We start from the raw sequence: 16,306 nt of genomic DNA on the forward strand, positions 1-16,306 counted from the left end.
GATGACATCACTGCCACACTAGTTTCCCTCAATACAACATTGCATGCAGATGACATCCACCCTGCCGCCATACTCAAGAACCTTCCCACTGAAAACCTCTTCTCTTACCTGACATTCAACCACAGATCCCTAACTCAGGCACTGTTCGCTCAACCCTCAATAACAGACAAATCCACTCACTTATCAAGAATCCAACCCTGGACCCTGACAACCTCAACAACTACCGCCCCATCACCCATCTTTTCTTCCTAGGAAAGATTCTTGAGAAAGTAGTATTCACACAACTCCTCCAACACATTGAAGCAATCATCGTTCTTCAGGCCTATCAATTTGGCTTCAGACCCAGTTGTGGCAAAGAAACACCTGCTACCATCAAGGTGATTGATGATGCACTTAAAATCCTCCATGATAACCATCCTTTCCTCCTGATTCTCCTTGACCTCTCAGCCGCATTTTACACAGTAGAACACCAGGCTCTCAGCGACATTCTACATCATTGCATGAGGATCAGTGCACTCGATCTCAGCTGTTCCGAATCCTGCCATGCTAATCACCAACAGTTTTTACATATGGATTCCTACAGATCACCAACTCTACCCATCACCTCTGGAGTTCCTCATGGATACATCAAGTTCCCAGTTATCTTCAATGTTTATATGGTACCGCTCAGAACCCTTCTCGCTCCACATAACATCCACATTCACTAATACGCAGATGACACACAAATCTACATCAAGATATCCCCCATCAAAGACATCCACAGGCTCAAGGCCTAACTCACATTGATTCAGCCCAGGATGCCTAGTACTTACCTGAAGTTCAATCCCTCCAAGACAACATTAAGCACTCTGACCTCAAGACCTGGCTCTCTACTAAAAACCTTGAAGGCTTCACATCCCAGCTGGCCTTGGGTTCGACATGGACAGACACCTCTCTTTCAAACAGCATATAGCAAGGAAGACAACTTTCTCTCCTGTGACAAATTGGTATCAAGTGACTTTACCAAAGATTTTTTTATTGAATGCATTTTTAACCAAAACATGTTTAACAAAAAAATACCTATTTTTCATAAATATGTATATAGTTCTAAGCAGGATTTGCCCAAGGGCATCCTGCCTCGGTTGTGGGTGATGCTGTCCAACAGCTTGACAAATGATTTTTTAATAATAAATATTTGTAACTCATTACGATTTGAGTTTTTCCTTTCTTTTTCATATATATATATATATATATATATATATATATATATATATATATATATATATATGTATATATATATATATATATATATATATAATACAATTTTACTGAAAAAATACTGCATAGTTTCTTTTTTGGGAGCTCAGCTCCAACCGCCAATTTCCTCATGTTGTTAATCCCCCAATCCCCTTCCCCATCTGTTTTAACCCCCATATATATATGATCAGATCATGGGGGTTAAAACAGATGGGGGAGGGGATTGGGGGATTAACAACATGGGGAAATAGGGGGTTGGGGCTGAGCCCCCAAAAAAGAAACTATTCAGCTATTCAGTATTTGTTCAGTAAAATTGTTTCAGTAAACAATACCTTGAATAAAACCTTTTCGGTAAAATCAAAAAGAACTGACAAATCATGCCCTTTATCTGAAAGAAAACCACTTCTGATCCTCTGTCAAAGCCTTGGTCCTCACCCACCTGGATTGTGTCCGTGACCTATTGGAGGGCGTTTAGGTGACGGCCCTGGAACCCCTGAGATGTGTCCTGCATGCTTCGGCATGACTCCTCAAAGGACTCAGTAAGGTCAACTACATCACCACTACCCTCATGGAACTGCATTGGTTCCTGAAATCCTCTTGTACCATCTATAAAGCTGTCACCCTGAATTCCCCAAGCTACCTCACTGTGAAACTCAGCATCTTCAGGCACCTGCATTCCACCAGAAGTAAGGACATGTGCAGACCTGAACTCTGCCATTGCAGTAATGAAAGAACCAGAAGACAGGCTTTCTCTGTATATGCCCCAATCCTCTGGAACCTCCTTCCAGACTTGCCCCATTGCTTCTACAGTTCAGGAAAGAGCTCAAGACCTTCCTCTTCAAGAACTGGCTCATCCCTAACGATTAGGTCCAAACACCCTCCGCTCCCCCCCCTACTTGAGAGCTCCCCAATGTTTCCTGGCCTGGTAGCTTGTAGATCCCTTGCTGCCAATTTCCCACACTCCATTTTTAGCTCTCCACTCACTTTTTCTTTATTTTCTTCCCTATATCCTATACGAATGATTGTAAAGTGCTCTGTTGCTTCCCCAAGCCAGGGTTCCGCTCAATAAATACATAATAATAATAATAATAATAATAATAATAATAATAATATTACTTCGACTCATTTCTTTCACTACATTTTTGTTGCATTGAGTGGTTTTACCTTAGCTCCGTCTTAACTAACGTTTTATCATTGTGTTTCAAGGGTTTTATGACAATTTATCTCTAGGGATAATTAACAGCACCCTTTTCATGTAAAAGGGGCTCAGTACCACTTCCTGTAAACTCTTCATTGACTTGCTGAGTGACGCAATATGTGGTGCTAAGCCACTGTCACTGAGAACGAGCCTGCACACACACATTGCTCTTCTTTTTCTCTGTGCACATCTCAATACTTTTCGATCGTCTGCACCTACATAACTTTGCAATGTAAACTTTGCAGCACAAAGGGGTTTCAATTTCCTTAGAGTGTAATGTGATAATTTTTCTGTCAAGTCTCAGACTTGAAAAATACCCACCAGAGAATTCTCTTTCATTCTTGACACTTCTCATTGAAAGACGCGGCCCACCATTGTCATTTGCCACACATCCTTTTATACTAGGAAGCATCTCTCTTTTTTTAAACATTGCAATGTTTAGGAAAATGCTCCTTTATTGTATCTCTGTATGTGCAGTATTTTGTATGTAATCATTGCATGCCGACTTCATGACTCTTCATTGACACATCACAATGTTATGAATTTATAATGCACACGTTCACCATAGGTATCTTGGTGGGAAGAAAACACCAGCAAAAACAATAAGCCACCAAATTAGGAGTTAAAACAACCAGGTTTTAAGAAGACGGGGCAAGAGAAGATGATTGGGTGTACGCCTAAGATCAACTGAAATACAATTCCCCAGTTTGCTCGACGCTAGTGAGAAAGGATGACCTCCAACTCTACTCACCCGAACCTTGGGCACCACCAAGCGGCAGCTATTCTCTGAGCGCAAGGACCTAGCAGGGACATAAGGGAAAAACTTCTCCTTAAGAAAGCTTGCACGACTCCATAATAGGCATGGTGAACCAAATAGAGTGACTTAAAAGCAGTCTTCAATGTTTACCCAAATACTCCAGACACTACCAATATTCAGCAAACATTTTAAAAGTAGATTCTTTGCCCCATCTCACTTCTTTCCTTCTGCCCAATTGAGTCTACACTAGCCCTATGCAAGTGTTTTTTCTTTTTTTCAAACAAGTCATATGAGTAAGCATCACTGTGTCACATTGCAGTGGAGGGTGTCAAGATTTTTTCCCAACCCAATAGAAAAAGCACACCACTTAACAAAAACAAATGCGAGCTTGATGGGGCTGCACCCCTTTGGCCTAGGCGTCATTTCCAACCACTCACTTTATCCTTTTCCCAGCCATATTGTCCAGTCCCAGTACACCACAATCCTTAGCACACGCCAAATATATTTTACTAATAATGAGAATTCAATTTGAACAAAACTACTGGATGGATTCTCGACGATCCAACAAAGAAATGCGATTGTGTTCTTCCTGCTGTTTTAAAAAAACAAATCTGGTGAAAATATGTCCCACGGTTTAGCTGTGCGGCTTTTCAAAACACCAACCGCATTTTGCCTGAAGCACAAAGTAAACAGCACACATTAGTTTAACCCTAGATTACTAAGCGTATTCCAGACGTAGAGCCCTTGCTCACTGTACTTAGAGAGGCTCAGTCGCATCTCACTGATGATGATCAACAAACCTGAAACGCATGTCTGGGGATGTTGGCAGTACTCTTGTTTGGGGGAGATTGCCTAGCAATTCAGTGCTGGAATGCCTTTGTGACTGGGACGTGATTGATATGCAGATGGATAGCTCTCCTCCGTTAAAGGTACAGTGAGCTGAAACGTAGGTTGCAGACCATGGGCCTCATTACGAGTAGGGCGGTAAGGGATACCAGGCACTGTTAAGGAGATGGTGCCGGTAATCCCTTAAAACCCTACTACGAGTTCCCTTAGCGGGTGGTGTTATGGACGGGACCCGCTAAGGGACTTCAGAGCTAATAACGGTACCACAAATTGCGGTACCGTTATTAGCTACTTCCCCATTCCCATTGAACCCTATGGGGGCTCAAATGGGAATGGGAATGGTTTTTTCCATGGGGATTTACCGGTCCCGCAAAGGTCGGACTACACCGGTAAATCCCCATTGAACGATACCGGTGCCGGTACCATTATTGGAGCCAGCCATGGCGCAAATAGCGCCATGACTACCTCCAATCTCGGAATGAGGCCCCATGTATGTGAAACGCTCCATGAAACAGGTTATTTCCTCCATGTTCGTTCTCAGTATAGGGGCACACCCATTTTTGTAAAGATGTTTTGTTACTTTGTATCTTTTGACCTTTAGACACATTTTCACCAACGTGTACAGGTCTTTGTGTCCTCAGGTAAAATACACATTTAACAGTAAATTTCATGTTGATGCCTTCAGTGGGTCAGAGGTTAACGCCCATATAATCTGGCAAAACCCAATGGATATGTTTCACCTTAACTACAGGATATATATACAGAGTTAAAACCTTGATTAAAGTGACAAGGTGACGGTTTATTGCAACACAACTCCTGAAATTCAGCAGGTGTTGGAATATATGTCACCTTAACTCTGAAGTACCCTGTTGCACAGCCCTTGAACACAATGATGACATCACAGGTGATATCACTGAAGGCATCACAAGTGACATCACATATGACATCACTTGAAAAAATAACACTTATGACATCACTTAATTTGAGGGGCGATGTTGCTCTATCTAATTCACCATATCTCTTTCATTACTAAACTTTATTCACTCAATTTTAAAAGTTTAATAATATGTACAGACTACTATATTTAGAAGGAAAACACGATGGTGTATAGTTTCCAATATTAATTGGGTTTTAGATTTTAACATCATTGAAATAACACACCAACTTTTTAATTAATGAATGGAAACAAATAATCTCTTTGTGTCATGCAATAAGTTTAATATCTCTCTGATTATGTTCAGTGTGCAGTATACACTTACAGTACATTATATGAAGTTTCTGATATAGAAAACTAAAAGCATCTAAAAAATAAAAAGATGTCTGGAAAGTAAAAAGATATGACATCAATGTGAAATACGGGTTTTATATTTTGTATTTGGCTCATCATATCAGTGCAAAAAGACCAACACAGTTATACTTTGTACTCCACCAACTAACATTGCTTAATATATTCAGAGGACGTTAGAGGAAGAAAAAGTACACACAAGAGAGAAACATCTTTTCTTATGTAAATTTTGTGCTTGTTGGAAAATGTTTGTATTTCAATATAATGTTATATTTTATGGCTGGTGTTCAATTGTATACTTCCCCCAGATCCCCTATTTGGGACACACAGGCATCTCAAGGAGATGAAAATGAGACCATGGAGAGGAGGAAGAAATTACGGGGAGCTCATGAGATACTAAAACCTGTCACCGAATGGTATTTATCGATTTTCTGGATTTGGGCTTGGCCATGTACATATTCTTGACATATAAAAAATTGGTGGAAGGTTTTGTTGGAACACAATACTTGTCTAAAATACATTTTATTTTGCCCTGCTTACATCTTTATGCTAACTGCAGCAATACACTGCTTCACTGGCCGCTACTCATCCACAGTGGTGGGTCATGCCTTGCCTGGATCTTCCTGTTTCACCAGCTGCCAAAAAAGGCCTTAACTAACACCTGATTGCTATTAGCTTTGATGCTCAGAACTCCACCTCCGAACTGCACTGCTTGTTATGATCCCTAAGCCATCATTATTTGCCCTCTCTTCATCCAATCCCATATGTCTGCTGCCAGGCTCATAACTTTGCTATAAGGGCTAATTGATATTCAGAAAAATCAGTCAAAGACTGGATATGTGCATGTTATAGGTGCTAATGGCATTGCAATGGGTCTAACTGTGTATGCTTATGGTCTAGGTGCAACTGTGCATAGGTGATCATAAGCAATGCCCAGATGGGCTGAATGTGTCCTCGCCTGGTCCAAATAGAGGCATGTTATCAAGTGAAGTGTGGTGCACATACTTATCTTGACCTATAAGAATAACAATTAGCACAATAAAAGGACAATTATCAGCCACTTATTTTGATAAGAAGTTTCAAAGGAAAAGGAACATTTGTGCCAACCCAGCCATATCTAGGACACCACCCTGATATTAGTATATTCAAAGATCAATAATGGTAATTCAGAAACATGTGATATTTGTGATTACAGGCATACACGATTGTGGCCACTTTGGCAAGATCACTAAATGTAGCCCACCATCTACAATGGGGTCAGCAGAGGAGTGTGATGGTGACACCACATGTGGATGAAGTGCTACTGTATAATACAAATAAGTTACAATCAAGAGTAGGTCAGTGCAAGAACCCCAGGAGCCTCCCAGTCAGCAGCTCCAAAAGGTCTCAGAAACCACAGGGGAAAGCTGGTAAGATCACTATTCCATTTGATTAGCTCATATCATTCATCTGCATTGAAATGTTGCTGCTTAGGGAGGGATCAGTCCAGGGAAAGGCCTTAAACCCTGAGCCGAGGACCATGTTCCCTTTCTTAATCTCTTGTTGAGCAGTTCCTAGGTGTTTACATGTATTGTCTCATTATAGTCATTGCAGGTTGGAGGGCATAGATCCAGGATGATCTCATAAAGACTGGGCAACATCATCATCATCTGTTTAGGCACTGGAGAAGCTGAGCATTTGAAACCCCTATGTGCTAGATGAAAGGTAAGAGGGAGACTCAGACAGTAACAGACAGTAACAGATGGAGGAACCTTTGTTTAGGTCAAACACCTTTGAAATCATGTGTGTCCACCCACTTCATTAAAGTAGTCATTCATCATTGAACAATCTAACAATTGGCTTGCCCAGTTTAAACACTCCAAATGTTCTTTACACTGTTACCAACATTTATTTTTCTTGAACATTGAAGAAACAGCATGCAATGATACGTCTCTCTCTGGATGTGTCTTGGATAAAAGGGCTCTGTTCCCTCTTTCAATCAGCATTTCATGAGGATCCCATTTTTCGAGGCATCACTTTTCAAGTCATAGATATAGACTGTTAATGTGTTTCCTTCCTCATTCCCCAGCACACTCACCAGATGCACATTATTGTGTTGGAAACAATACCCTGCATCATCAAGCTCTCTCTCTATATATATATATATATATCAATATTAAAGCAGTGTCCAGCTCTGCCACCACTGTATAGTAGTTATCCTGTATCTAGTTGTCTAGTTGATTAGTGCAGGTCGTGTGATCCTTGATTTCTTGCTTGTCCTGCTTAATATTCTTTTTGGTTTACTAGTTTGTGGTTCATCATTCTTATTTCTATGATTACGGTCTAAGGTGGGTCACATATTCCCTTTTTACCTGATCCTAGTAGACCTTCAGCAAGGATAACATTGAGACGCCAATGATGGGTACCATCGGTGATAAAATGACTGAGGTGTGCGCAGGTGCAAAACCTGCTGAGGTACCCACACCATTCATAAGTGCACAGCTTGCCAAGGCAGGATGGGGGGAGTAATAGCTAATAGAGGCGGTGCATTGAGTGCCTGCAAACTAGCAGTGTAGTGCCTAGATACTAAAAGAACACACAAGCCTGTATGAAATGCTCATTAAGGGTTAATTGCTTTATTCTGATGGGCCTACATGGGAAGTAATTGTACTGGCTTTAGTGTTAAGTGAAACACTCTTTTCTTGCCAAGCGATACTCCACGTTTGTTGGTAAGCTGATACTGACTGAATGGTACAGCATGGTACCGACTTAGAAGAAGTTAATACGTAAAGCAGCTAAACGAGCATTCAATAATAATCGAGAATCACTTTTGGAAGATAAAGTTAAAAAACCTCATGAAGATCGAATTGTCAGCGTGAATACTTTTCCTAACCTGAGCCTAACTATTACCAACATAGTCAGGAAACAGTGGAAAATATTTGATAAGGCTACAGTGAAAAATCCTTGCCCTCTTTTCGCCTATAGGAAGTCAACCACCATTGGGAACCACATTAGTAGTAGTAAATTTAAAACAACTCAGAAACAAAATACTACACTCACAGAAAATTGGGGTCTAGGTCATGTTGAAGGACACTATCCGTGTGGACACTGCAGTGTATGTAAATTCACCACTAAGTCCAAAGAAATTGACATAGGTCTAGAAAAGAAATGGAAACAGACTAAATTTTCAAATTGTAACACGGAATTTGTGATATACATGATCAGCTGCCCATGTAGCAAAAGATACATAGGCAGAACTAACAGGAAAATTAAAACAAGAATTATTGAACATCGCAACTGCATCAACAATAAAGTCCTAACAGCACCTATGGTTAAGCATTTTATGAATAACCAACATACTGCAGAAGATATTACATGGACTGTCCTGTTTACCATGACTGGCCCAGATATCACAAAAAAGAAACAAACTCTAATCGAAAAAGAACAGAGATTAATATTCCTTACCAAAAGGGATCAACTCGGGCTCAACGAGGCTGTTGAATGGCATAACAGCCATAATTAGGATTTATCTATCCCAGTATCCACTTCTCTGCTACTGGGACATACAAGTTTACCAGAATTAAATACATTGATCTAGCTACAGTTACATAGCTTAAACAGGTTACTATCTCTTTCATGACCACACTGATCGTTGGACTGAACCGGAACAACTACGGCATCCCACATGCAGCCTCACCAGACAGCCTTCTGTGAACAGGTACAATATAGACCTGTACCCTTGCCTGATTGTACACAAATTGTATACCAGCGTTTGTGACTTTAACACAGGTTTAAATGGGCTTGTCTGCCTATTGCTATTGTTTTTTGTAACTGCAGGCTTTCACCACTGGACCACTCCAGATCTAGAGATGATCTTTGCAGTGCTTGGGATGTTCCTCCAGCCACCTGTCAAGGTCCCTGCATATGAATAGAAGCCTGGACCTCTTGCCAGGTATAATAGCGCCCCTACATTTTACAATTCTTAAATCATACCAATTGGGGGACTCTAAGATGAGCTTCTTGGTCTCTTTTGCCTCACCCCTTTAGGGACAAGAGTCATCACAATTAGATAATTGACCTATTTTAAAACTTCTGGAACACAGAGGTATAACGGCAGCCGTGCTTCAGGTTGTGGGACGGTTCAAGGCACCAGACCAGACACGACGCAAGACCTGGGATGATATGATCGGCAGGTAAAGCCACAACCGATACATTAGAGGTTTTATATTCATTTTTACTATATGGAGTCAGATACATACTGACTAACATTGAAAGAGGGAATTTAAAAACCACTCCTATTTTCTGTTCTTTTTGTCTTTTTTTATTATCCACACAGGGTCTTCAAATAAGACGTCCTGATGAAGGCGGACAAACAATAAAATTGAAGGACCGCCGAAACGTGGAAAGTTTGGTTGAAAACTAAGCCCCACGTAGGCAAAGAATTATTTTACTGTATAAGACCCAGATATATGGACAATTTAAAGCCCCAAGATAAAGAAGATTTTTCTTTTCAGAACTCTCGCCAATTGTGGCTTCATTTACCTAACAGAATAACTACAAGGGAAAGATATAGGGAGCCTTTTTCAAGACATCCACTATTGGGAGTCTAATTAGGGAATTGAATTCAAGTTTTTCCCTTTCAAAATGTACTTTTAAATGTCACAATTTGGAAATTTTTAATCTTGCTTGTCAGATTGTTGAATGGTTTTTTTGTGATTACGAAGATTAATGTTTTTCTTTTGATTATGATATGTTTACATCACGGATATCTATGTTGAGCACTGAATATTTTGGTATCACCGGTTTATTTTTCATTAACATGAATTAAAATGCACATGTTATCTAAAAATGTTTTCTCTCCCCAACTAGCTCAATTATTCTAAAAAAACACGCATAAATAATTTAATTAGATGATTGATGCAACTTAACGGTCACCTGGAAATTAACTGAGTGATCATTTTGAAATTGTGATCCTTTTGAGATTTACTTTTGATACAGGGTGGGATATATCTTTATGTATATATTGGGCCGTGATTCAGTAAGCATTTGATAGTGAACTGATCAGCGGCAAGCTTGTAGCGTCCCCAATAACGGACTTCGTCCCAGGACTGCAATACTGGAGGTAAGGATTCCTTATAAGACATAACAGGATGTCTCCCTGAACTTTACACATTCGGCAGCATATACTTTCAAGGTCGAGTGACCTTCACATGTAGAAGTCGATATATTAAGCCTCTGTCCACTCTGTTTATATTTAGACCTGAATGAGACTGGACGTGCAGTAACAGAAGGCTATTTCCAGACTGATGGCCCATTTATTATCCCTCACTAACTGAGCGATATACAACCTGTTGGTAAGAGAACTCCTGTGCTATCATGAAATAGACACTATAACCAGCTTTAACACCAAGAAATTTATTAATTTAGGATTACTTGCTTACTATTTTTTAACTTCTAAATAGGCGGATAATCAGAAACTTAATATCAGCGTGCAAGCCAGACGCTTTGAAGTCTCCGACCTCTAACTAATTTAGAGACAACAACGAAGGAGACTCCTACCATTCGCTACAGGTATTGACATCTCCTGTATTTAATGTTATATATATGTATTTTTTTACCTTGATTTTTAAATAAGTAACATTGGATAAACGAGCATATGTGTTTCCCTTGTCGGCCCCAACTGAGTCTAAAACACTCAGGATCTGATTAGCATAATATTTGCTTTACAGGTGAACTATCTCTACAAACAGAGGGAATTTCAACCTAAGAGAAGATACTTCTTGCTATACTCAAGGCTACTTCCTGAATGTTCTCCACAGAACAGACCAGGTATTTTGACCACTAGGCCCGTTCTAGACTAATAATTGTCTATAAGAGATTCTATCTAGCATAGAGAGCTGATTTTCTCTTTCTTTGTTGTTTTTCAACAGTTACAACATGTTACTGTATGAAGAAATCTACAGCCACACTGTTTTACAAGAAGCTGGAGAAACTCTACAGCAATTTACATTAATAGTAGATCTTGTAATTGTTTTTATGGAATTATCAATGACACTACTCCTGACGAAGGTCCCTTTAACAACTTATAGAGGACTGAAACATGTTGAGCATATGACAATGGTTCATGTCTTTTTACCATTTAGAACAGTTATATGTCAAGTAATTGATGAATGTGTTTAAGAGACGCTAAGTCGAGCCTCTTTAGCTTTACTGATCCCCAATCAATTAGGATCGAAGCCAAGTTTAAAAAGCAGTGTTTGTCACAATTTATGATTTGTATTTTTTATACAGTGTTTTATAAATGTTGAAGTTTTTATAACTTGTACTTTTACGATTTAATAAATTATGAATTGATTATTTTCAGAACAGTTATGTGTTTAATGTTGATAACTGTTGAATAGAGCTCTCTATCTCCTGTTTACATAAAAAAATTAAAAGAAATACTGAATTACCTTGGACATTGACGAACACACATTTCAGTGAAGTGTGTTTCCCAGCCCTGCAGATGGGAGGCAGTGAGAGGGAGGAAGAAGGGCTTTAGACAGACCCAAACAGTATTTTTCCACCAAGAACATGGAACTTTACACTGAATGTTCTGGAAGGGCTAACGTCATTTTGATTGACCGGCACACCTGATAAAAGTGGGAACTCACATGGCCAAAGGGAGGACTCTTCAATGGGTTGTACTGAGCACATACTGACTACCTGGTTTGGTAGCCCCTTTTGGCAGTTCCTATTGCCAAATCTCACTTGTGGGCTGGCGAGTACCTGAGAGAGGGAAATAGGCCAGTCCAGTGTCTGAGAGGGAGAGAGGCCAGTCCAGAAGCTGACCAGTCCTAGGTTGTTGGTATTTAAAAGGAACATACAACTGTGCTCTAAATATCTGTAATTTACAACTTGCATTGTTCCATTTATGCCAAATTGCTGTGTTATGAATTTATTGTTAAATAAATGGCAAGTTTATATGCTTAAATAAATGTCTCCCTAACATGAGTTCATGGTTGTAGCACGAGAGTCAAACTTGTAGTGGGATTTGCGTGCACACTTGTTTTGGGCTGGTTCCAAAAAACCTCAGCGCACACTATTACAGTACACCATCTCCAGGTCATCTGTCACTTTGCACTTGATGTCTGGTGCCCACATCATCTTAACAACACAGCAGTGTGGTGCATGTCAAGGCAAAAATGTAATGGGGAAGAGATTGATCCAAGGCCATTAGTCAGCATGCAAGCAGAGCCATCAGGGAATCTATGCCACCTGATGCCGCATGATTACAGTTATGATTGTCTTCTCAACAGCCTTGGACCATGCTTCTGATTTTTCACCTACAAAAAGCTACACTGTCAGAGTTGGGAATTATTCCCTATTGTATTCAGTGCATACAGCACAGAAAGAAAAAACTATTTTGGCATTTATTTACATGTAATCTCTCCCAGCTTCAAGTACATTGAGAAATCAGAAAATAGCTCACACTAGCAAATTTCAGTATGCTATTATTTTTTTTATGAATTATAAGTTGGCAATCTATGTGCAGAAATGCTCAGTTTTCCATATACAGTCAAGTCTCACTTAGCCTTAATGTGGTGACCAGTGTAGTGCATTTTCTACTATAGCATTAAGGTATTCTAATTGTAAAGAGCCCCCCTTAGTGGAAAACACCCCTCAAATGTTCACATGGAATTCCCAGTCAGCAGGTCTCAATTCCGTCATAGATAAAGAAGCATTGTCATCTTCAGATAATATCCCAGCCCTCATCCAATAGAAAAAGGTATTGTTTTTTCCTGCAGCTTTTAATTTCAAAGTCTGAATACCCTTTCCTCTCTGTTTCTGCTGGTTTTAAATTGACCATATTTTCACATGTATGCGGCTCTGTTTGATTGGTCACAACTGTCCATTGGCTTGCCTCATAGTCAGCGGTTTAATTTTAATTCTCAATCTTCCAGCCTTCAACTCTTTGTTTTGCTTTGTCACCCTGAATGGGAAGGGTATTCCCAGATATGCTTCTCATGCCTGATGGGCCTAGAGATCCAAGCTACTCCTCACTGATGATGCCCAGTGAGACTGAAACATGTCTGGGGATGCTTATGATCTTGTGCAGAAGGGATAGCACCTAGCAGTTCGGGCTGGACTGCCCATTTGAGGGTGGGACCAAGCCCGATTTGCATAGGGTCTTTCCCCTTTCTGTAATGGCTTGGCAGGTGAAGAACAATGGTTTAGAGGGTTGCCCAGAGCAATTGCCAGAGGTTTAAGATTAATTCTAAATTGCCAGCCACCACCTCTTTGTTTTTCTTTGCCTCATAATCAGACACTCCTATAGACTACACACACCCAATATTCGTCAGTTGCTTTTAATTTCTGTATAAATGAGAAGAAATAGGTGGGGGCAAAATGTGCTATAAATATTCTTCAATGCAAAATTGTTTTATTTCATAGTTCATTGTAGTATGCATGATCTATAGATTACTATATATATATATATGCGACATGTCATTTTGGCACAGTTAGTCATTCATCTATGAATATTTATCATTTTAATAATTTTTCATTAATGTACAACATTCAAGTATTTATTGATTAGATGGAAGCAAATGTTACGACAACACATGCACCCAGCACAATCTTCCAAAATCATATGGCTGCAAAGTTATTAGCCACATTTGTTTCTGTATGTTAAAAGTACCTTTGAAAATGATAGATGCATTTAACCTCTAAATAGGGTCTTCTGCATTCCGTGATGAGTCCTGCAATAGCTCTTCAGAGGCCTCTCCATGAAGCTATTAGTCACTGATTCATCAGGGCACTATGGCAGGTCCTTTTTTTCCATAAGGCACAGACCACCTTTCTGCCTTACTGGGAAGAGATCAAAAGGTGTCACATTATTGTAAAGATTTTCTAATGTGTCTACGGTATAAACCCTAAAATCTGGTCACTCCAAATCCAAATCTCTGTGATGAAAACAAATTGCATTTTCTTGGTATTTAAGTTTGTATTATAAAGGAACATTCCCTCCCTTTATGGACTCACAAAAGTGGGATCTGCTCATTAACTCAGAAGGCCTGTTCACGTGGCCTTTTGTACTGTAGATTTAATGGGTTACTATTTGGATGTGATAGATGAGCCTTCCACCAGTGAAAAATGTTAGGTGACAATCATGTTTATATGCAAACATTAGGTTATTGGAAGTTCAAACCTGATGTTCTGTTACTTGAATAAAGATTTAACACTGATACATAGAAAACCCTATTAATCTCATAACTTGAAATGTCATATATAATTTAAAGTGCATCACATTGCCTTCTTTGTACAATAATTCAACAGTTTGCTGGAAAAATATATGGAAAGTTACATTAAATAAACCTTGAATGAAACAATAATTTATTTTGGGCTCAATTGATGTACATCATGAAAACTGCATATGTGCGCCATACAGAATTCTTGACATCATCTTATCACTTGACTTCTGTTATTTTCACATTAATATTTCTAAAGCAGTCACTGCATTTTCTTCATATTTCTGACCCACTCAGCCCTCTTCACATTTCTGATGGGCAAATTGTGATATGTAAGGAATGAGCTATCAGCCAGACCTGATGTTGATTTAAAGTTCTTTAAAACCCAGTCAGTTAGTTTTGGTCAGTTCACATGGCAGTTCATGGCATTTAACATGGGAGTTCCTGGTATATGTATGAAACTCCATGCAGTTTGTGGGGTGCTATTTATTTATGATATGATATATGATATGATATGATTTGATATTCTATTTGTATCGCGCTCGTACACAAGTTTTTCAGAGCCCGACTAGGCAAGGGAGGGGAACAATGGAGAAAGGGAGAACACAGCACAACATAAAAACAATCTTACTTGGCCCAGTGACATTTAGAACGCGCAAGTGCATGGGAAAGGGAAAAGGGAAAAAGTGCATGGAAGGGGGAGAGTGGAAAGTGCAGAAGCCGAGGAGCACAGATAAATAAAATAAATAGAAAATTGAGGCAAACTGTGGTAGTGCAGCCAGCAAGTGGCAAGTTCTATGTTTAAGGCAGCAGACTGGGTAAGTCTGAATAAGTGCAGAAAAAGAAGAAAAATGGGGGGGGGGCTGTATGGGAACATATACAGTCCCCAGTGCAAGGGGTGGCCAGGAGGCAGTGCAGGAAGGTGGCAGGGTGAGCAGGTACGTGGGCCCAGGGGACAGAGGGTGGCCAGGTGCACAGTGCCAAGAGAGCAGATCAGCAGGGGAGAAGGGGAGCGAAGGCAGAAGCAAAGAGGAAGGTTTTGAGGTGCTTCCAGGAACCGGAGATGGTTCTCCTCAAGTTTTAGAGTGGCAGGGTGGCTGTTCCAGAGGGGGGGCCCAGCCTTCTTTGAAAAACGACTGACCCTGATGGAGTTAGAGGTAGAGGAGCGAAGAGCTCGAGAGGGGAGGTATTTGCGGAAGGATAGCTGAAGGTATTTTGGACCCAGGCCCCAGAAAGCCTTGTGGACAATGCAGAGGGTTTTGAATTTAATCCTTGCATCCATTGGGAGCCAATGGAGAGATTTCAAAGCTGGAGAGATGCGATCCCAGGGCTTGAGGCCAAGGACAAGTCTTGCAGTCCTGTTCTGGATAAGTTGTAGAGGGCGGAGAGTAGAGGCAGGTAGATTTAGAAAGAGGCTGTTACAATAGTCCAAGCGAGAGAGAACCATAGCTTGGGATACCATGAGCTTCTGGGTGAAGGAGAGGAAAGGCAGAATACCTCTGAGGAGGTGCAGTCGGAAGTTTGACTTTTTAGAGACATCAGAGATATGGGCCGAGAAGGAAAGTGTGGAGTTAAAGATGACGCCAAGGTTCTTAGCCTCGCAGGTAGGGGTAGGAGTAGTAATGGAGCAGATACTTGTTGATATCCCATAAGCATGCTGATATCATGGTAGCTAGTCAGAGGCAGAAATCCTGAAATAAATTATGTTTTTTTCTAACACCTCTCTCAGTTAAACTTGAGACAGTATTCATGTCTCATTTTTCCCTTCAATAAAC

The 16,306-nt window shown here is 40.1% G+C and overlaps 1 long non-coding RNA gene across 1 annotated transcript; it reads left to right on the forward strand.

Moving 5' to 3' along the window:
* The first annotated feature begins 2,235 nt into the window (after nt 1-2,235).
* LOC138497912 (uncharacterized) lies at nt 2,236-14,621 on the forward strand. The gene is made up of 6 exons (XR_011278664.1): nt 2,236-9,253; nt 9,349-9,494; nt 9,638-10,655; nt 10,764-10,872; nt 11,031-11,130; nt 11,232-14,621. It is a non-coding gene; the product is annotated as an uncharacterized lncRNA (long non-coding RNA).
* Nucleotides 14,622-16,306: the final 1,685 nt, after the last annotated feature.

This window comes from Ambystoma mexicanum, chromosome 5q (assembly GCF_040938575.1).
Source record: "Ambystoma mexicanum isolate Mex_15411 chromosome 5q, UKY_AmexF1_1, whole genome shotgun sequence".
Taxonomy (NCBI): domain Eukaryota; kingdom Metazoa; phylum Chordata; class Amphibia; order Caudata; family Ambystomatidae; genus Ambystoma; species Ambystoma mexicanum.